We start from the raw sequence: 22,717 nt of genomic DNA on the forward strand, positions 1-22,717 counted from the left end.
TTATTCCTGCTCTCCCCTGTGGCTGAACGCATGAAACCAGAAGGCAGCTCATGTGTGTAAGGACCCTTATAGTGCCAATAAAGTAGGAAATCATATTCTATAACTATGAATTAGGCAAGCACTATGCAATATGTACAGATAATCAGTGACTGGGCCGGTGGGACACCGGGAAACAACCCAGTGTCCCCCAGCTAGGGTTGGCACCTCACCAGGGTCGGACTGGAGGGCCCGGGGCCCACCGGGGCTGCTGTCCCAGGGCCCCCCTCCGCTGTAGCTCCACGCCGCTGCGCTTGTGCGCACGCACTACGAAAAAGGGAGGTCGGGGCAGGTAAGAAGCCACCGGAACTGGTTGTGGATCTGGGCCAGCGGGGCCCACCATTTTTTTCCCCGGTGTTCCAGCCGGCCCAGTCTGACCCTAACCTCACCCCTTTAAAACCGTACACATACAGAATCCACAGCCTGCATGACTAATTGTAAGCTCTTTTGGGCAGGGCCCTCTTCACCGTTTGCATTGGTTACTGGTCGCTATGTATGTAATTCTGTATGTTCTTTGTATAAACCCATTTATTGTACAGCGCTGTGGAATATGTTAATGCTCTAAAAATACATGTTTATTATTATTATTAATAATAATAATAATAAATGCCAGGACTGGATGACTGTCCCCTTATGGCATGGAGCTGGTGAGACTGAAGGAAATAGAAGTTTTATGAATTTGAGTAACATAAGAGTAATAAGCTTACTAAGAGCTTAGGATGGCCAAAGCCTTGAACTGGTTAATGCTGTTGATGCAGTGAGGCCACATGGATGGAAGCAAAGGGTTAAGTGCGTTTCACAGCAGTGGGGTATCTCAGGCCCCTCGGCGTAGAGTCTGGAAGCAACACTGACCACTCGGCGGAGCAGCCAAGACTGAGGTGTGGTTCCAGGATAAAACATGCAGAGCTGCAGGGAGCGTGGGCTGTGTTATGGATGAAAAATGGCTCAACATATGTTTTGTGTTCTTATCTGTGGGTTACACCTCTACTTATTTATTTAAACATTTTCCAACCCAGAAAACAATCGTGAGGGCAAAACAGAGTGCTAGGAGGAAGAAGTGTCCCCTCGGGGGGGGAAAGCAGCTGCACATACAAAAGAGAGAGAGAGAGACTGAGAGGATGAAATGCAAACAGCAGCAGAAAGAGACTGCACTAATCCCACAGCGACAGATAAAGTACCACTGTATTGTCTCACAACAAAGACTCAGACCTACACTATGTTACACAACCTTTCCATGTGTCAGCTCAGCTCTTAACCCATCAGGTGCCAGTCTTGTCTGTGTCCAAGCCACTCAAGGGCTTATACACTCTCACTCTGTTATGTCACCAAATACACAGAGAACACTTTAACACAGGGATCCCCAACCTTTTCAACCCGTGAGCAACATTCAGAAGTAAAAGGAGTTGGGGAGCAACACATGCATGAAAAATGTTCTTTGGCTGCCAAATAAGTGCTGTGATTGGCCATTTAGTAGTCCCTATGTTGATTGGCAACCTACACTGAGGCTCTGTTTGGCAGTACACCTGGTTTTTATGAAACTAAAACTTGCCTCCAAGCCTGGAATTCAAAAATACGCACCTGCTTTAAGGCCACTGGGAGCAACATCCAAGGGGTTGAAGAGCAACATGTTGCTCACGAGCTACTGGTTGGGGATCACTGCTTTAACATATGTACTCCTCCTTCACTCAGATCTAATATCCACTTTGCTTATCTCTTCTGCTCCACTTTGTGGCTCCCCTTCTACTCTGCTGTTGAGCTCTCTCCAGTGCAACATGGTCTCTGTTTCTCTCTGGTCCACTGAAAATCTCCCACCCCATCCTCTCTGTTCCACTCCCTTCCCTTCCTCATTTGCTGCTCCTAGCTCTACCATTTGCTCCACTGGTGCACGCTCTCTTTTCCCTTTTGTTTTACTCAGTCTCTTTGCTTTCCTATTTCTCATCTGATTCATTGCTGCACTCTCAATTAAGGCCACTATCGGTGGAGCAGTCCATCCTCATGACAAGAAGCATGGTTTGCTGTTCACAAAGGGGCAGAGCTTGCTGGGGAGTGGACAGAATTTAATTGGTTTTTGGTGTGGCTTGGGATCAAGGTTGGAATGGATCTGAGCCATGACCATGGACAAGCATGGGCACTTCTTTTTTCATTGGGGGGAAGGACCCTGCTTATTTGGTAGTTTGGGCCCTATGAATACTGATATGGTGTACCATATCCCACCCCTTCTGCTCTTATAATGCTCTCCCACCCTACTGCTCTAATGTCTTCTCTTCCTTTTCTGCTGCTTTTTCTCCTGTGTCCTCCATACCACTGCTGCACCTTCTCCCTTCATCTCTGCTCCATTGAGTTCCATGCTAGATGCAGAAGTTCAGGCCATATGAAACGTGATGTAACAAGAAGAGTTCACGAGTCTGTTCAGAAGCTTCATTCTAGATGCAGAAGTTCACAATGTAACACGAAGAGTTCAAGAGTCTGTTCAGAAGCTTCATTCTAGATGCAGAAGTTCACAATGTAACACGAAGAGTTCAAGAGTCTGTTCAGAAGCTTCATTCTAGATGCAGAAGTTTGTGATGTAACAAAAAGAGTTCAAGAGTCCGTTCAGAGGCACCACCCTAGATGCAGAAGTTTATCATGTAATAAGAAGAGTTCAAGAGTCCATTCAGAGGCGCCTCCCTAGATGCAGAAGTTTGTGATGTAACAAGAATAGTTTTGGAGTGTATTCATAGGTTCTGTACAATATGCAGGATCTACTCAAAGAGTGACAACAGATCTCTGAAAAAAGAGTGAACTCTGTTATCACCAAGTGAAATATAAACCCCTAACTAATACTATCCAAGTGAAGCGAAAACAAGGGAGTTGCCTTGTTGAACTTGATAAATATGCCCAAAGTCTCTGACTTTAGAAAGGTATTAGTAAGGGTAGCTAAGGCCACACAATTATAGCAATAAAGAAGCGTATTGGGGCTTTGCCAGGATTCTTCATACTCAAGTGTCAGTTCAGGGAACAGCCTGAGCTGCCAGTGACTGGAATAGGGACAAATGTTTCCACACTATATGCTGCTGATTTATAAGAGAAGCCTACGGTACATTTACGGAACCAGGTGGCCGCAGCTCACTCTTAAACGTTGAAGGGCTGCTGCCGATATAGATATTTCTCTAACAGGAGAAGTCCATTACTGTACTCACATTGAGATACTTACACTAGCCCAATACAGATTACCCACACCCCTATATTAGATCAGAGGAGGTCTATGCTTGAAAGATGGCGAAAGATTGGCATATATTCTGTATTTAATGACCTGAATAAATGAGAATCTTAGTAGACACATATTTTTTCCACATCCTATATCTAGTTGTCTCTGCTTTGATGGTGCATTAAAGAGTGGCTCTAGAGCAGGGCCATTCTTTTTTGTCAGTGAGCCACATTTAAATGTAAAAAAAGTTGGAGAGCAATATAATGATACAAACATATGGGATGTGATTGGCTATTTGGTAGTAGGGTTGCCACCTTTTCTGGAAAGAAATACCGGCCTTCCTATATATTTATCTTTTTTCCCTATTAATAACATTGGGATCAACCATCATTTTTACCGGCCAGATGGCAACCCTATTTGGTAGCCCCTCTTTGGAATGGCAGCCTACAGGAGTCTCTCTTATTCAGTACACCTGGTTTTATACAATCAAAACTTGCCTCCAAAGCAGAAATTCAAAAATAAGCACCTGCTTTGAGGCTACTAGGAACAACATACAATGAGTTGAGGATCACTGCTCTAGAGGATGGAGGTGCAACTTTAGGGTCAGGGCACACGCCAGGATTTTCCGTGGAAACTTCGGGCGACTTTGGAAAATAAAGCGATCCGAGTGCCATCCCGCCGGCGATTTACATTCTAGCTGTTCGGAGAGTCTAGTCTCCCCCAAGAAGAGATTTGTCGCCGGGCAACTAATCTCCCCGAATTTGTGCCCTGACCCTAAATGACGTACTGCAGTCAGATTAGCAGGAATGGATATTTATTTTCAACACAACTGACCACTCCTTGTATTGGCCTCCCACTATTATTTAGAACAATTCTCTGCAAGCACAAAATTTGATCAACAAGAAGAAATTTAAAGGAAACTGCTGTCATCCAAGTATTTCCATTGCGATTTGTTGAACAGTGGTTCTTAGGTATATTTCACCCATGCTTCCCAGGAGGTTCATATTACAATTCTAGTATAAAATCTTTATCTACTGTAGCACAGAATTAGAGGCAAACAGCATTTAAGTAGATACTATGAGGAAGTAGCAGCAGTGGAACAAGAAGCTTAGGCCTCACCTGAAGTTTACATATTGAGGAACATTGTTGTGAGATGTTCCTGGTGCTTGTTGCCTGATCTGTCTGTGGTTTTACCTCTGAATCACACATGAATGCATCGTTATCTGGTTAGCTTTAGAAGCAGACTATTTTGCCCATAATACATATTCTCGAGACTCTGGGACAGTAGCTGGAGGGACCATTTAGAGTGAGATCCCACCTTGAAGGTCACAGAGAAGGAGAGATGGGATGAACTCTATATACATAGTCTTGGAATGGCAGATGAATTACTAATTGAAGGCTTTCTATAATGTTATCTATAACTTTCTTATGGCCCGGGGGGGGGGGGTGAAGCCTTGAAACAATGTTAGATTGCAAAGTGGGGCTTGAAACCATAAAGTCGGCAAACCAACACCATAGAGGAATAGGTTCAATAAAAGATGAATGATGCAGGGGGATATGGACATATTGGTAATTTTGGGAGGTTATTTATTAGCAGCGCCGGATTTCTTCTCGGGCCGCCCCTAGGCCGCGCAATCCGACAACGCGACCGCGCGGTCCTAGCGCCCGCCTTCCCAGCGCGCCGGCGAAAAAACGCCGGCGCAGCTGGTGTAGTTCAATGGGGAAGCAAAGATCCCCACAATGCGGCTGGGCGGCATGCCGCCCCTATTTTTTGCCGCCCTAGGCCCGGGCCTATGCGGCCTTGCCGCAAATCCGGGCCTGTTTATTAGGGATGCACCGAATCCACTATTTGAGATTACACAGAATCCCCGAATCCTTGGGGAAAGATTCAGGCGAATACTGAACCGAATCCTAATTTGCATATGCAAATTAGGGCAGGAAAGGAAAAAGTGGGAAAATTCTTCTTTTGGGACGAAAAGTCATGTGATTTCCCTACCTGTCCCTAATTTACATAGGCAAATTTGGATTTGGTTTGGCCAGGCACAAGCAGTGTCAAACTGGCCCACCGGGATACCAGGAAAACTCCCGGTGGGCCCAGGTGTCAGTGGCCCTCCTGCTTCAAAACATTTGGCCTATTTCATGGCCATTATCTATTTCTATGTGAACAAAGTGGCTAAATAGATTGAATAATAGATTATAGCGTGTAAAGAGAGACTAGCAGAATAGAGGTTGCATGAGGAGAGGAATTATTAAAGTACTGAGAGTGGGCCCCTGGTCTAAGGTCTTTTGGTGGGCCCCTGGTCTAAGATTTTTGGGTGGGCCCCTGCTGTCCCAGTCCAACACTGGGATTCGGCCCGAATCCGAATCCTGCTGGAAAAAGCCGAATGCAAGACCGAATCCTGGATTTGGTGCATCCCTATTATTTATCAAGTCTGACCAAACTAGAATCTATGATTTGACCATATTTAGTATTAATAAAAACTCGATTTAATTGGATCAGGGAAAACTCCATATAATCAAGTGAAAACCCAAATAGTACATTTTTTTTCAGAGTTTATTCCCAAATTGCTTGGTTTTTTATGGCTTTTTCCTGAAATGGCAGAATTTTTCAGATTTTTGCCCAAAATTGTTGGTTTTTTGGGATAATCCCAGCACAGACTTTAGAAACTTTCAAATAGGATAGGGACCTCTCCCATCATTGACTTATATACAACCTCAGCAGGTCTGAGATAGCGGATTTTCGGATTCTGACTTTTTGCAGCCTCAGGGTAGAATACATCTTGAAAAATTCAATGTTTTTTTTCCACCAAAAATTCGGATTTTATAGTAAAAAAAAAATCATATTTTTATCAATCGGACTTTAATAAATAACCCCCTTGGTGTGTATTTTAAGCTTTTTATGCAGATAAAGGTAAATCATTATTGATGAAATAGCTTTTTTTTATAAAGATCTCTGATAATGTGAAATAAGCTTCAACTAAATTGGGGTGTATGGGAAATGACAGCACTAAAGACAAGGATGTCTAGAGTAAACTAATGAAGATTTCAGTAATAAAGGCAGGCTGTCCAACTTGTTCTTTTTTTACATTATAGATGAGGCACCTCGAGGAGACATGACCTAGTCACTGTGAGGTTTTTACATGGACAAGTTCACATTTCATGAATTACAGGAAAACAGATGTAATAGATGTTAATCTATGAATAGCTTGTCCTAGAACTAAGATATTAAAAGGTGCTGAGAAGAAAGCCCGGGTACTATCTGTGATCAAAGCATCTGAAGTTCACCAAAAATACTAGGGACTGTAGAAACCAACCAATGTTTCTTCTGTGGTGACATTTTCCTGGACAGTGCAATTCTAAACCAGGACTGTTTAACCTTCAGGTCATGACCTCATTAGGGTTGTGGACAAGTAATCTCAGGACCAGAGACTCTACTTAGGTAAGCTGATATTCTGTGCTGGGAATTAATGGATTCTAAATGAATTCTGGTGGGGTCTCATGGTTCTTTGCTCACTTGAGGGCAACTGAAAGGCAACATATCATCTTATAAATCCAAATACAGCACTAAACTGGCTAGAGACTTGAAAGCCGGCCATAGACGTACCGATTTTGTTCTTTGTACGGCGAAAGAAGGTTCGTTTCAATGTAACGACCTACAACTAACCATTCTGATTAAATTGGAAAACTAACAAATCAGAAGATGTTCTAGCCATTAATTGACAGACAGCAAAAGTTTTGAAAGTTATGTTCAGTAAATAGTGTCAGTCACCCATTGATATGGTCAGATAGGCAATGCAGAAAGTCCTCGAGTTACATACACCTGACTTACATACAACTCATACTTACAAACAGAGGCTATTACAGTAATGTACTGTGGTTTGATTGACTTTTATTAGTATTTAACTTTAATACACCACCTGCCTCAATTCCTTCTGGCATGTGTTGTCTACTGCAGGGCACAGAAAGGTAAAATAAATATTATGTTAAGACAAATATCTGTCTTGTTGCATTTAATAATTAAATGTACCTGTCCCAACCTACATACAAACCTACAGACCCTAGGGTTGCGACCTGGCCGGTGAATTTGTAATACCCTTAACAAAAGCCCTTGGCTCTCCACTCCAGTCCAAACTTACCTTTTCTTCGCCTTCTGGCAGGCCCGTACTGGCAATCAGTGGGTTCTGGCAAATGCCAGAGGGCTGCTCTGAGGTGCCATAGAAAGTCACACCTTAGTGGGCTGGTGGGGGGCTGTTTGGGCCTCTTGGTGGGCTGTTTGAGCTTCTGTGTACCTGAAATGGGAGGGCCTATTTTAATTCTCAGTCCAGCCCTGCCTTCTGGCCATCATGTGATGTGGCTCCACCTCTTTTGTGTCACATCCCTGCTGCTCCACCTCCTTTTGCCTACCCATTTTGTCCCCACAACCAACACGGTCGATAAAAAATTCCTGAAAAGGTGACAACCCTAACCCTATCTCATACGTAACCCGAGGACTGCCTGTACATGCAGGGATATTATTGTCAGCCAACAGGAATTTTATAACCTATCCGATCGACTTATCAACTGATCTTCATGCTATGGAAAATAAATATTGGGATGATACAGACACACAGTCTGAAAATCGTAAGAAGCTTCCTTTCATGCGACTATATCTTTGTGTCTATGGCCAGCTTAAGGGCTACAACTAGGGTTGCCACCTGGCTGGTATTTTACCGGCCTGGTCAGTAAAAATGATGGTTGATCCCAATGTTATTAATAGGGAAAAAAAGATAAATATATAAGAAGGCTGGTATTTTTTTCCAGAAAAGGTGGCAACCCCAACACATTGGGTGCATGGATCCCATATATAGCTGTGCTACATTCACAGTTACATAGTTACATTGTGTTGAAAAAAGACCAAAGTCCATCAAGTAGAAACCCTCCAAATGAAACATTTCGAGCTATCTATACCCTTACAAACACATATACTGTATATATACTGTGTATATATATATATATATATATATATATATATATACTAATATCTATACTAATTGTAGATTTTAGTATCATAGTCTTTACACAATTGTTATTATGATTGTAATCATCCAAGCCCCTATTAATTGTGGAATGCCCCGCATTAGCAGAATGTGGGGCATTCCACATCCTCATTGTCCTCACTGTGAAGAACCACCTACACTGCTTCAAATGAAAGTTCGGTTCTTCTAGTATAAAGGGGTGGTCTCTGGTGCACTGATCCTTTTTCTGGGGAAAAAAAAATCACCCCGCTATCTGTCTATAATGTCCTCAAATGTAAGGAGTAATCATGTCCCCTTGCAAATGTCTTTTTTTTTACCTTGACAGTCTACCCTCATAATTTAAATTTTTAATCCCCTTGACCAGTTTAGTTGCACGTTTCTGCACCACTACTTATAGATGGGATCTGTCACAGATCACTTCAGTTTGAAAAGCTGGAATCCCTGTGAAGTGGATACAAATCTACTTGATCCGTGATTACAGTGGTAAGTAGTAGAGTGAGGGGCTACATTATAGGTAAGTCCCTATATTACAGCATTAATATTGGTAGAGAGACGTGGGAACACGTTTTACATTTTTAGCCAAAAAATAGATAAAAGAAGGGAGAGAGAAGCTAGTGGCAGAAGAAATGGGGGACAGGGGGTGCTCACATCATGTTCCCCTCCCCACAAATGGCCCAGAGCCTGTCAGCAGAGCGTAAGTGATAAAGGGGGTGAAAACACAGTAAGTAGAAGTGAAGTGGAAGGGACTAATTATAATATTGCAACAACAAGAAGAAAGAATTAAAATACAAGGAAAGCCTAAAGATGAGGGAAGAATTAGGGACCCAACTCTCTGGTACATTTCCCTGAGGACTGCAATTCTATACCAGTGGTCTTTAACCTATAGGTTGTGACCTTTTGGGGGGGGTTCACAAGAGAGAGCGAGAGAGAGAGAGAGAGAGAGAGCGAGAGAGAGAGAGAGAGAGAGAGAGAGAGAGAGAGAGAGAGAGAGAGAGAGAGGAGTAATACTAACGTCAGGGATCATACTTGGGTAAGCAGATACTCTACACTAGCCTAAGCATTCTAATTCATTAGACATTCATATTTTTACTATCCTGATCTCTTACTTGTAATAGGGCAGTGTGACTGTAGTAGTAACACAAGTTATGGTTAAAGGCATAAAGGTCAGACACTCATGGGGTCACTCTTCCCAGGATCTGTATTCAGCTGAGTTGTTTTACTACTAGACGTCCACAAAGATGACGAGTGAGAGAAATTTAACATGACCAAAAACATAAATATATAAATCTTCAGGCTTCCGCCATTAATGTAACATATTCCAATACAGGTTCTTAGCTGGAACCCCAAGTATTTTATTCCCTTCTTAGTGGACCCACACTAACCTCCCCCTGGGATTCTATAGTTTGGTACTCTGGGCCTTTCTCTTGTACCATTCGGATGACTTCAGGCAGGGGCAAATTAATGCACACGCTACCCAAGTCATTAGCTAGAGGCTCAGTGTGATCAGGGCCATCTAGCTTTTTTTCAATTGTTCTTTCTATTTTCTTTTAGTATTTATTTTTATTTGCGTTGCAGGGTCCAGCCAGGCACATCTGCTGGGAGAAGAAGGCAAACATACGTACATGCGTACGTCCGGATGTGTTCAGATCTAGTGATGTCACTGGCACATACCAAACTGAGCTGGCATAGGGAGCTTGGATGCACATGTCTGGATCTGCACCCACCTGGGCCCAGCAGTAGCCTAGAGTAGTAGCCTAGAAGGGGAACTGTGTGAATGTAAACTAAGGGCCCCATATCTCATTAAATCATCCACCTACTTCTGACCTCCTCTCTTTGCCCTGTCTACCACTCAGCTGTTAATATTAACCAGGCCAATCTGATTGTTTGGCCCCTGAGCTTACAATCAGACCACAGGGAGTGTCCATGGCACAATATTATACTTAATATCATTTTCCAGTCAGCTTGATCCATACCTGCCTGAGCCCTGACCATATATCAGTTGAGTTGCTATTGATCTCATACAAATAAGCTGCTGACTGAGTAGACATATTAAAATGTACATTGTTGGACAAGGTCTAGGCTGGCAGGGCCCACTGGGTTTATTCCCAGTGTCCCGCTGGCCCAGACTGGCCCTGTATACAATACTAACAAGGGTTTTTAGCTGTAAAGATGACTACGATGGGATGCAGGAATATTTTCTGACATTATGTGGAAGGGTGGGCTGAGGATAACTCGTGGATGGCGTGTCACATCTTCTGGTATGTGCTGGAAACACATTTCTCACAGTCAATTTATAGGCAATAAACAACTAACTGTGAAGTCACACTTGATCTATAATCAACAGACTTGTAACAGTCGCAAGGTGAGACTTCAAACAAGATCATGCCTGAGTAATTCTGAATAGATCTAAAGCAAAGCTCACCCAAGGAAACACAACTAAACCCATTTCCCCACGTTGTATAGATGTTTGCTCACCCTCCTCCACTGATATCAATGCTCCTGCCTGCAGTCAGGCTCTTGCCCAGTCAACATGAAGCTCTCAGGGTGTTGCATGTTATTAGTGGCTTGCAGAGAAAGACTACATCTCCCATGATGCAGCCTGGGGCTTTGACCAAGGAAAACATTTTTTTTTATTATTGTGATAACACAGGCAGGAGAGGAATCTTCTAAATGTCTGAAAGGGGTGGTTCACCTTTACGTTAACTTTTAGTATAGTTATAGAACGGCCAGTTCTAAGCAACTTTTCAATTGGTCTTCACTATTTATTTTTTATAGTATTTTAATTATTTGCCTTTTTCTTCTGACTCTTTCCAGCTTTCAAAAGAGACTCACTGACCCCATCTAAAAAACAAATGCTGTTTAAGGCTATAAATGTATTTTTATTGCTACTTTTTAATACTTATCTTTCGATTCACGTCCCTCTCCTATTTATATTCCAGTCTCTTATTCATATCAATGCATGGTTGCTAGGGTAATTTTGAACCCTAGCAACCAGACAGCTGAAATTGCCGCTGAATAAAAACCTAAATAATAGTGATGGGCAAATAAATTCACCTGGCGCGATTTTGTGGCAAATTTCCACGTTTCGTCCCCGGCGAATAAACTCGCGATACTCCAGCGGAAAAATATATTTTGAGCGTGTGTCCTAAAAGTAGTTTGCATCAAAATTGCCGCACGTCAACACTATTCGGACACCCATTGACTTTAACACCGGCTTCACAATTGACGCGATCGACTTTTCGGACGCATATCCACGGGCATCAGTTTTTGAGTTTCACAAATTTTTTCACCGCTTTGCGAATTTTGAAAACAGGAGTAATTCGCCCACCACTGCTGAATGATTCAAAAACCACAAGTAATAAAAAATGAAAACCAATTGCAAATTGTCTCAGAATATCCCTCTCTACATCATACTAAAAGTTATCTTAAAGGTGAGCAACCCCTGTAAGGGTCAGGCCACACAGGGCGTTTTGGGGAGATTTGGTTCGCTTGGCGACTAATTGCCTCATTTTTGCGGCGACCAATTTTCCCAAACGCCTTCCCTGACTCTGCGCCGGCTAAAATAAAAAAACGCTGACGCTAATCACACGCGGCGGTTCATTTTCCGAAGTCGCCCGAAGTTGCCTCACGAGGAGACCAAATCTCCCCAAAAGCCCTGTGTGGACTTACACTAAAGCAGGGCTATAATGGCTCTTTGTCTGCCAGAGGCACCACCACCAGTAGTTAAAGTCCATCTGGAATATACAGAAATCTGTTTAATTATTATTATTTTGTTTGGTCGTTACCATTGCATCTGCATTGCAGTCAACACTCAAGTTAGTGGCGTTTTTCAGCCAACTTAAAAAAAAGAAAAGCACTGTCCTGTGTTGTTTGGCATTTTTACACCCACCAGAAATGCATGAGTTTGCAGATCCAATGAATTTCAATGTGAATGTATTATTGGCGTCATTATGCCTTTGAGGGAGTTTTAAAGAAAAGTGGGGTAAAAACTAAAAATGATGTAAACATTAAATAAACCCAATAGGTTTTGCTTCCAATAAGGATTAATTATATCTTAGTTTGGATCAAGTACAAGAAACTGTTTTATTATTATTACAGAGAAAAAGGAAATTGTTTTTATAAATGAGAATTATTTGCTTACAATGTAGTCTATGGGAGACGGCCTTCCTGTATAATGGGTTTCCTGATAACAGATCCTATCGCTGTACTGAGTTTAGGAGTAATCAAAACCCATCTCCCAGTATCTTTCATTGTAATTTACTTGTTGCTATTACTTGTGTTTGCCCCATTTCCTTTGCTATTGTTGTTCTGCACAGTTAATGGGGCCATATAACTACTGGTGGGCTGAACAAATAAACCTACACATGCCTGAGACTGAGGCTATCTGATATTTTACCTCTCATTTACCAGGCGCATGCAGACCAGATACTATAAACACAGTGTTAACTAACTACCTGCTCAACAAAACCTCACTGTAAAGTATTTATTTGGTTGGTGGTTTACCTTTAAGATAACTTTTAATATGTTAGGGTTAGTCCACACGAGGAGATTCGGGGAGACTTTGTCGCCTGGCGACTAGTCTTTTGAGCGACTATCTCTCCGAACTGCCTCAGCATTTTTCCCCATAGGTTGCAATGAAAAGTCGCCTGCGCTAATGCACACGCGGCGATGCGTTTTCGATAGTCGCCCGACTGTACATGGAGTTAAATGTAGAGTAAGGTCGGTGGCACTCACAGCTAAGGTGCAGGGGGGGAGCCCTTGACACCCCAGTCAGACACTGCCCACTCTAAAGCAAGAGATAGAAATGCAGAGAGTTGAGAAAGGCTTCAGAGTCGCCCCAGCATCGGTATCCCCTGTACTAAACACAATTGCATAGAAAATTTCTACCGTTTGTTTAAGCGGTGGAGTAACCATGGATTTGCATAAAAATGTTTACTTCCTTGGATGTATTTAAAACACACGCAATGATTTAATTAGCTCAGGAAGCAGATGTTACCAAGCTTCTCATCTACCATTATTCTTAATCCCTTCCTGTAATCCTTTTTCCATCTCTTATTTTCCTAAATGCTTTCTCTTTAATTAAGAAGTAGCTTGCTTATTGCAGTACCGTAAATACTGTGTGTATCCTTATGTTCAGGGTAAGCACTAAACTCTGAGCTACTCTGCTCCCTGATCAATTTTGCTGCAAAACATCATATAACAAAATGCCTGGAATGTATTTTAAATGTATGCTTGCAATGAGGAAAAGGGAACCAAAGGAAACCTATAAACATATACTATGTGACTGTGGGATAGCAGGTATAGTAGGGAGAGATGGTGTCTATAGTAACAGTGGGATAATAGTCTCTGGGAAGGGAGTGTGACTGTGGGATAGCAGGTATAGTAGGGAGAGATGGTGCCTATAGTAACAGTGGGATAATAGTCTCTGGGAAGGGAGTGTGACTGTGGGATAGCAGGTATAGTAGGGAGAGATGGTGCCTATAGTAACAGTGGGATAATAGTCTCTGGGAAGGGAGTGTGACTGTGGGATAGCAGGTATAGTAGGGAGAGATGGTGCCTATAGTACAGTGGATAATAGTCTCTGGGAAGGGAGTGTGACTGTGGATAGCAGGTATAGTAGGGAGAGATGGTGCCTATAGTAACAGTGGGATAATAGTCTCTGGGAAGGGAGTGTGACTGTGGGATAGCAGGTATAGTAGGGAGAGATGGTGCCTATAGTAAACAGTGGATAATAGTCTCTGGAAGGGAGTGTGACTGTGGGATAGGCAGGTATAGTAGGGAGAGATGGTGCCTATAGTAACAGTGGATAAATATTCTCTGGGAAGGGAGTGTGACTGTGGGATAGCAGGTATAGTAGGGAGAGATGGTGCCTATAGTAACAGTGGGATAATAGTCTCTGGGAAGGAACTGTGACTGTGGGATAGCAGGTATAGTAGGGAGAGATGGTGCCTATAGTAACAGTGGGATAATAGTCTCTGGGAAGGGAGTGTGACTGTGGGATAGCAGGTATAGTAGGGAGAGATGGTGCCTATAGTAACAGTGGGATAATAGTCTCTGGGAAGGGAGTGTGACTGTGGGATAACAGGTATAGTAGGGAGAGATGGTGCCTATAGTAACAGTGGGATAATAGTCTCTGGGAAGGGAGTGTGACTGTAGGATAGCAGGTATAGTAGGGAGAGACGATGTCTATAGTAACAGTGGATAATAGTCTCTGGGAAGGGAGTGTAACTTTGGGATAGCAGGTATAGTAGGGAGAGATGGTGCCTATAGTAACAGTGGGATAATAGTCTCTGGGAAGGGAGTGTGACTGTGGGATAGCAGGTATAGTAGGGAGAGATGGTGCCTATAGTAACAGTGGATAATAGTCTCTGGGAAGGGAGTGTGACTGTGGGATAGCAGGTATAGTAGGGAGAGATGGTGCCTATAGTAACAGTGGATAATAGTCTCTGGGAAGGGAGTGTGACTGTGGGATAGCAGGTATAGTAGGGAGAGATGGTGCCTATAGTAACAGTGGGATAATAGTCTCTGGGAAGGGAGTGTGACTGTGGGATAGCAGGTATAGTAGGGAGAGATGGTGCCTATAGTAACAGTGGATAATAGTCTCTGGGAAGGGAGTGTGACTGTGGGATAGCAGGTATAGTAGGGAGAGATGGTGCCTATAGTAACAGTGGGATAATAGTCTCTGGGAAGGGAGTGTGACTGTGGGATAACAGGTATAGTAGGGAGAGATGGTGCCTATAGTAACAGTGGGATAATAGTCTCTGGGAAGGGAGTGTGACTGTAGGATAGCAGGTATAGTAGGGAGAGACGATGTCTATAGTAACAGTGGATAATAGTCTCTGGGAAGGGAGTGTAACTTTGGGATAGCAGGTATAGTAGGGAGAGATGGTGCCTATAGTAACAGTGGGATAATAGTCTCTGGGAAGGGAGTGTGACTGTGGGATAGCAGGTATAGTAGGGAGAGATGGTGCCTATAGTAACAGTGGATAATAGTCTCTGGGAAGGGAGTGTGACTGTGGGATAGCAGGTATAGTAGGGAGAGATGGTGCCTATAGTAACAGTGGATAATAGTCTCTGGGAAGGGAGTGTGACTGTGGGATAGCAGGTATAGTAGGGAGAGATGGTGCCTATAGTAACAGTGGATAATAGTCTCTGGGAAGGGAGTGTGACTGTGGGATAGCAGGTATAGTAGGGAGAGATGGTGCCTATAGTAACAGTGGATAATAGTCTCTGGGAAGGGAGTGTGACTGTGGGATAGCAGGTATAGTAGGGAGAGATGGTGCCTATAGTAACAGTGGATAATATTCTCTGGGAAGGGAGTGTGACTGTGGGATAGCAGGTATAGTAGGGAGAGATGGTGCCTATAGTAACAGTGGGATAATAGTCTCTGGGAAGGAACTGTGACTGTGGGATAGCAGGTATAGTAGGGAGAGATGGTGCCTATAGTAACAGTGGGATAATAGTCTCTGGGAAGGGAGTGTGACTGTGGGATAGCAGGTATAGTAGGGAGAGATGGTGCCTATAGTAACAGTGGGATAATAGTCTCTGGGAAGGGAGTGTGACTGTGGGATAACAGGTATAGTAGGGAGAGATGGTGCCTATAGTAACAGTGGGATAATAGTCTCTGGGAAGGGAGTGTGACTGTGGGATAGCAGGTATAGTAGGGAGAGATGGTGCCTATAGTAACAGTGGGATAATAGTCTCTGGGAAGAGAATGGGACTGTGGGATAGCAGGTATAGTAGGAAGAAATGGTGCCTATAGTAGCAATGGGGATAATAGTCTCTGGGAAGGGAGTGTGACTGTGGGATAGCAGGTATAGTAGGGAGAGATGGTGCCTATAGTAACAGTGGGATAATAGTCTCTGGGAAGGGAGTGTGACTGTGGAATATCAGGTATTTAATGTAAATAATGCATACTTTGTACTGACACAAGTCCCACTATCAGTATTAGCAGACCCTGGCTAGTACCTTTTACCCTAAATAGTAAAGATCCTTTTCTATGTGAATGTATGTAGTTTAATATTCATCAGTTTGACTAAACACAATAAATCCCACTATCTTCCCTGGCAGCGCATGTGTTACTCGGACATCCTTACAAACATTAGAGGCACCAACACATAATCTAATACAGACCTCACAAGCTCAACACAATTGCCGCCTTGGAAAGGAAAGAGTCGGCGCTGATAAATCTATTTATTTTCATACAGTTCGACTGTTTAATCTTGCCACAATGTTTAATTCATTTTCGGCCCTGTCCTGCAGAATAATACACAAGTGGTTTGTGTTAGGCTGCAGAAGGTTCTAGAAAGACATCGAGATTGGGTTTATTTAAAAAGATTTTTGAGTCTTAAAGCCGTTGTTGTTCTGTGAGATCAGCACCTTGTTATCGTGTTTCTTTGTGACGCTCTCAAATAAGCCGGCGTAATTGAACTTTTAGTATGATGTCGAGAATGATATTTGCAATTGCCTTTCATTTTTTATAATTTGTGGTATTTAGCTTTTTATTCAGCTGTCTGGTTGCTAGGGTCCAAATTAACCTAGCAACCATGCAATGGTATGAATAAGAGACTGAAATATACTGTCCCTTTTTTATGTCAGTCCCTCTTTTGACAGCTCAACCCGCAGTCCCTCGTTTGTACTGGAAAGTCCCAATTTTCTCTGCACTGAACAGCCAGAAAAAGAAACACTGTTTCTAACTTAATTGGCAGAGAGCCCAGAACAGCCACAGCTGCAGATAAGATACTTTTGTAACAATTTTGAGATAAGCAAATAAGTAATTGTAACAATATAAGATAACAGGTCCCTTGGGAAAAGTTAGACTCACAACTTAAAGGGCAATTCAAATTTATTAACAAAACTGTAATAACTGAAAAAATACACAGAAATATGTTCAATTTTCAAAACCTGACAAATTTTGTAAAATGAACATGGTAATTAGGGGGTGTGGCCACAAAATAATTTTGCTGCGCTGCACGCGACAACTTTTTTTGTCCCTCTTTTTTTATTTCCATGAATAGAAAGAAGAGCAATAACAACACCTTTTTAGCCTTACAGAGCATTTGTTTTTTAGATGGGGTCAGTGACCTCCATTTGCAGAAAAGAGTCACAAGATGATGGCAAAAAATTCAAAATCTATAAAAAAAAAGAAAGTTAACTTTTCTTATGTTACAGCATTGCCTATTCCTGGTAACTTACAAATTGGTTTTCAGTATTTTTTTTTTTTTTTATAGTTTTTGAATTATTGTCCTTCCTATTCTGCTTCTTTCCATCTTTCAAATGGGGGTCACTGACCCCAGAAGCCTAAAACTATTTTTTCATGAGGCTACAATTATATTACTATTGTTACTTTTTATGACTTATCTTTCTAAGCAGGCCCTTCCTATTAATATTCCTGTCTCTCATTCAAACCACTGCCTGGTTGCTAGGGTGTAAAAGACCTTGGCAACTAGATAGCTGCTCTGGAATTCAAAACTGAAGGGCTGCAAAACAAAATAATTAAAACTTAAAAAAAATTAAAAATGAAGACCAACTGCAAACTGTCATGGTGGGGGGGGGGTTGCTGATGTGGAGGCTCCAGTGTGCCAGAACCCCCTAATACGACACTGTTCCTGCTGCAGAGGTTCTTTAGAGACCACAGAATTGCATATGCAGCCCATTGCTTATTGTTTGGTCTGTTTCAGTCTAAAGAAGTTAGACAAGTTAAACAAGCAACAACTCTAATGTCAGAGAGAGTGACAGCTATGTAGTAACCAACACATTCCTGCAAGTCTACCTAAATTAAATATCAGGATGGGTCCAACCGTTATGAATAGTAATATACCGTAGTACAATAATATAAGACCCCTAGTATACTACTTGTACTACTGGGACTGGGGACCGAGCCGGTTCTGATGCATAAAGTGATAGAGCTGATACTGTATACAGTACATATAACTGCGCATAAAACTGCTGCACACATAAAGGGGCAAATTCACTAACCTGCGGAAATTCACTCACATCGCAACACTTCGCCAGGCGTAGATTCGCCAGGACAACGCTAATTCACTAAAATCCGAAGTTGCGTCCAGAGCGCCGAACTCTGGCGAAGTTGCTCTAGCGTTACTGCGCCAAGCGAAACGAAGTTGCGCTAGCGTTGGCTAATTTGCATACGGCGGGAAGTTGAATGGACGTATATGTTGCAGCAAATACATTACACTACACAAGCCCAGGAAACCTTAATAAAATAAAATAAAGTTGTTATATTGCCCTACACATGAGCCCAGTGTATAGTTTATGTGCCATATGTTTTGGAAATGTAGGGGGGAACCCCGGTATCCAAAAAATTTTTTACGGACTTTGCAGCCTATCACTCTGAAAAAGTAATAGACGCCAGCGTTTCTTTGGACTTAAAAATTGAAGAAGCCCTATACATTCCATTTCACTTCGCCTGGTCTGAGCTGGCGAAAGCAAGTCTGGCGGAACAGGTAACGTTGAGTAAAAGGCGCATCTTAGTGAATTTTCGTCAGAGCGAAACTTCGCCTGGCTTAAGAGTGCGAAGTAGCGCTAGAGTCTATCTCCTTCACTAGCGAAGTTACGCCTGCGCCCGTTAGTAAATCGGTGAAGCCCCGAAATGACGTCACGCTGGCAAATTTTCGCTAACGTTAGTCACTTTTCCCTATAGTGAATTTCCCCCCAATACATTGGAATAAAGGTTTTAAATACTGGATTTTCCAACTATAAAATATGAGTGCACATTCAAGTTGATTAATCTACGGCCTCCTTGCATGCCTCATAACCTTATATTGAAGAATTGGATGTACGATCCCTTCCTTTCCCATAATATCAACAAGCAGTCATAGGTGTATTTACAACATATGCCAAAGAGGCCCCCGGCCTAGAGCAGCAGACTTAACAGGGACTTCATTATTCAGGGCAGGGCTCGAATGGGAGACATCTGTGGAGCCAGAATATGTGGAGGAAATATTTTGGATGCCATATCTCCCAGAGGCTAGTGGGGCACCATCTTCCTTAATGGCCCAAGGCAGCCCAAGTTATAAATATGCTCTTTGCGAACAGTCACAATATATACAGTTACATTTGCGGTTATTCTTCTTGCCAGGGTTCCTGCATTGGTCAAGAGGCAGTAGGTTGTTTTGCAATAAAGAACAGATTAAAAGGAATCCAGCCGTTTCGTATTAATTTCTACACTAATCACCAGCGTGTTTATGGAACATCTGAAAAACACTCAAAAGATTGATGAGGTTCTCAAAGAGTTTCAATAGCTGGTGCTTAGTTTAAGATCCTATCAGTCATAGAAGAGTCAAGACAAGAGTATTATGGACTGGCGGCCTGCAAGAGGTTCTGTTTGGCAGTAAACGTGGTTTTTATGCAGTTAAAACTTGCCCCAAACCAGGAATTCAAAAATAAGCACCTGCTTTGAGGCCATTGGGAGCAACATCTAAGGCAGGGGTCCCCAACCTTTTTTTTTACTTGTGAGCCACATTCAAATGTAAAAAGAGTTGGGGAGCAACATCAGCATGAAAAAGTCCCTTGGAGTGCCAATTTTTGGCAGCTCCTATGTGGACTGACAGCCTACAGGAGACTCTACTTGGCACTATACTTTTTTATGCAATTAAAACTTGCTTTTAAGCCAGGAATTCAAAAATAAGCCCCTGCTTTGAGAACCCTGAGAGCAACATCCAAGGGGTTAGAGAGCAACATGTTGCTCACGAGCTACTGGTTGGGGACCACTGATCTAAGGGGTTGGGGAGCGACATGTTACTCCTGAGCCACTGGATGGGGACCACCATCCATAGAGCTGCATCCCAGTTACTCAGGGTAACCACTTAAAAAAAATACTGGGGTGTCCAAAATCAATTCTTGGTTTGCTAATACACTGTCTACACATTGACCTAAACACTTTTTGTACGTAGGGTGGAAGGTCCACCATCTGACCCCAGTCACCTCTCATGACCACTTCAAATTGTGTTAAGATGTTTCTCTATGACAGAGCAAGCACAGCATGAAATAGAAGTGATATTAAGAACTGAGTTTATTCCGAACCCCTTATGTTTATGTGAATACAAAGACAGTACATACTGGAAGGAGAAACAAGAACAAGGAATATGGAACAGAAACTGAGGAAAAGAACGACATGTTGGACTGGAGGCTTGGACGCGGCTCAGACAAATGGTCTAAATTAAAAATGTCCTTTTTTTATTTCTCAATAAGTAAATATTTATTCATTGTTTCTGCTTCTGATAATGATGGTTAGAATTAGCCTGGGCTGGGTTGGGCAAATTTTACCAGTGCTCTTTTCCTTTACATTTGGGAATTCAAAGAGGTTCTAGGGAATTCATGCCAGAGTCACATTTGGTCAATACCTGACCCGGTGTTTCTGTTGATTGAACTGCACATGGCTACTATAAATATATATATATACCTTTATTTAAGTACAACAGGTAAGATACAGTGCCATATCCTATCAATCTGTCCAACAAAATCATTATTGTAGAGCCAAACTATTCTTTCCCATATTGGCTGATGTGTGGGTGTGATGTTCTTTTCTAGGCTGGTGTTGTATTTAGGCTCGTGTTCAAGTCTTGGTGATGTACCTTGGACTGTTGGCATCTAGTGCTTAGGGTTGCCTAGCTGGTAAAATACCTGCCAAGGCCGGGGCCGGTATTACAAATTTACCGGCAATGTAGCTGCCGGTAAATTTGTAATACGATCAAAAGGAGCCCTCGGCCTGCCCCCAATCGCCCCCAATCCCCCCAATCCCCTGCAATTTACCTTTTCTTTTGCCTCTTCTAGCGTCCGTGGTGTCCGTGGCGTGGCCCCGCCCCTTCTAACGTAACATCACGCCCCTTTGAGGCCCCGCCCCCCAGCAGCCGGTAATTTTTTTTATAAAAGGTGGCAACCCTACTAGTGCTGTGACCAAACGTGGAAACGACCAGATTAGGGGGCAGATTTACTAAAGTTCGAATGGTAAATTCAATCCGCAAAGGTCAAGTTTTTATGTCGGAGGAAAACTCGATTCAAATTTGATTCTAGTTCTCGGCTTGGGACTATTCAATCGAAATTTAGACGTTCAAATATTTTTTTATAAATAACTCACCATTCGAATTGCGAATAAAATGGAATTTCACATTCACATTACTGACCTTTGATAAGTAACCCCCTAGGAACAGAATGATGATGGTGGAGAAAGGGTCGGACTGAACTGACTGGTATAAAACCCGGTGGGACCCGGCTCTTATGGTCCCCCACCGGCCCAGACCTGCTCCCCTGGCTGCCCCATAAACATCAGCTTCCACAGCGGCATGTGTGTGCCACATCTTTTGCGCATGTGCGCATCAACGCCAATCGTTTTAAGGTTGGGAGGGGGCCCTAGGGGTCCCTTGTTTTGCAACCCCGGTGGGCCCCCAAGGCTCCTGCCTGACACTGGGTGGAGAAGTTATTAAAAATGTGCTATATTACCAGCCCCACGCATTTTGTGGCATTCTCAGCGCTCAGGTCTTGACAGTTTCACTATAAAGGAGACTGCGTGCTATTACCTTCTTGCTCTACTATACTCGCTATCCAACTCCTCTTTCTACCCACAACTGCTGCTCTGCAGGGCCTCACTTACCCTTAATTCCACCCCCTAATGACACCTCAAAACTATAATAAAAATACAAAGTATAAATGCAAACTATTGAGGGATGAAATGGAATTGTAAGCTCTAATAAGTATGGTCATTTTTAACACTGAAATCAGTATATGTATTTAATCATTATGTTTGATGCATGCACCCTTCTGTTTTTTAATGATGCAGAATATGCTGCTGCTTTTTCTACATTTTTACCCCTGATGAAGACCTCTTTTATGGTTGAAACGCATTGGGCTTTTTTAAGATGTGATTAATTAATAAAGATTTTTGAATTTTCAGTTTTGGACTGTGCAATCCCTTGGCTTCTGCTGCAGAATATGTTGGTGATATGTAAATAATTATAACCAATGGATTTTTCTCGGATGAAAGAAAACGAGAACCACCACCAGAGGACACTACAAGCACTGATACTCCCATAGCCTTGATACCATCCTGTCTGATTTCCCCATCATCTGAGAATTAATCAGGGATCAGAAAAGCTGACCATCTAATTAAAACCTCTACTTATGTCATTTCTTAGAAGCTTATGGTAATGAATTGGTTTTAGGTTTAAAAACATTTACATACCATGTATTGCTGTTATAACGTATTGCCACCAAGTGTCACTGTAAAGCAAACTACGAACTACGATATGAAAGTTCTGCCAGTATCCACTTTAAATGATTGATGGTAACAATTTAACCAAATGGAGGTTGGAGACCTTTTTTTTCAGTGGTACCTACAAAATCAGAATGTTCTGATTCGGCGAGGTAAGTAAAGCCACTTGAGAATATTTGCTGGTGATTGGGCTGGGGCCTTTGATCCTGAACTGGCTCTGATTTACAGTGAGAAAGCTGATTAAGATACTTT

Source organism: Xenopus laevis, chromosome 7L (assembly GCF_017654675.1).
Source record: "Xenopus laevis strain J_2021 chromosome 7L, Xenopus_laevis_v10.1, whole genome shotgun sequence".
Lineage (NCBI taxonomy): Eukaryota > Metazoa > Chordata > Amphibia > Anura > Pipidae > Xenopus > Xenopus laevis.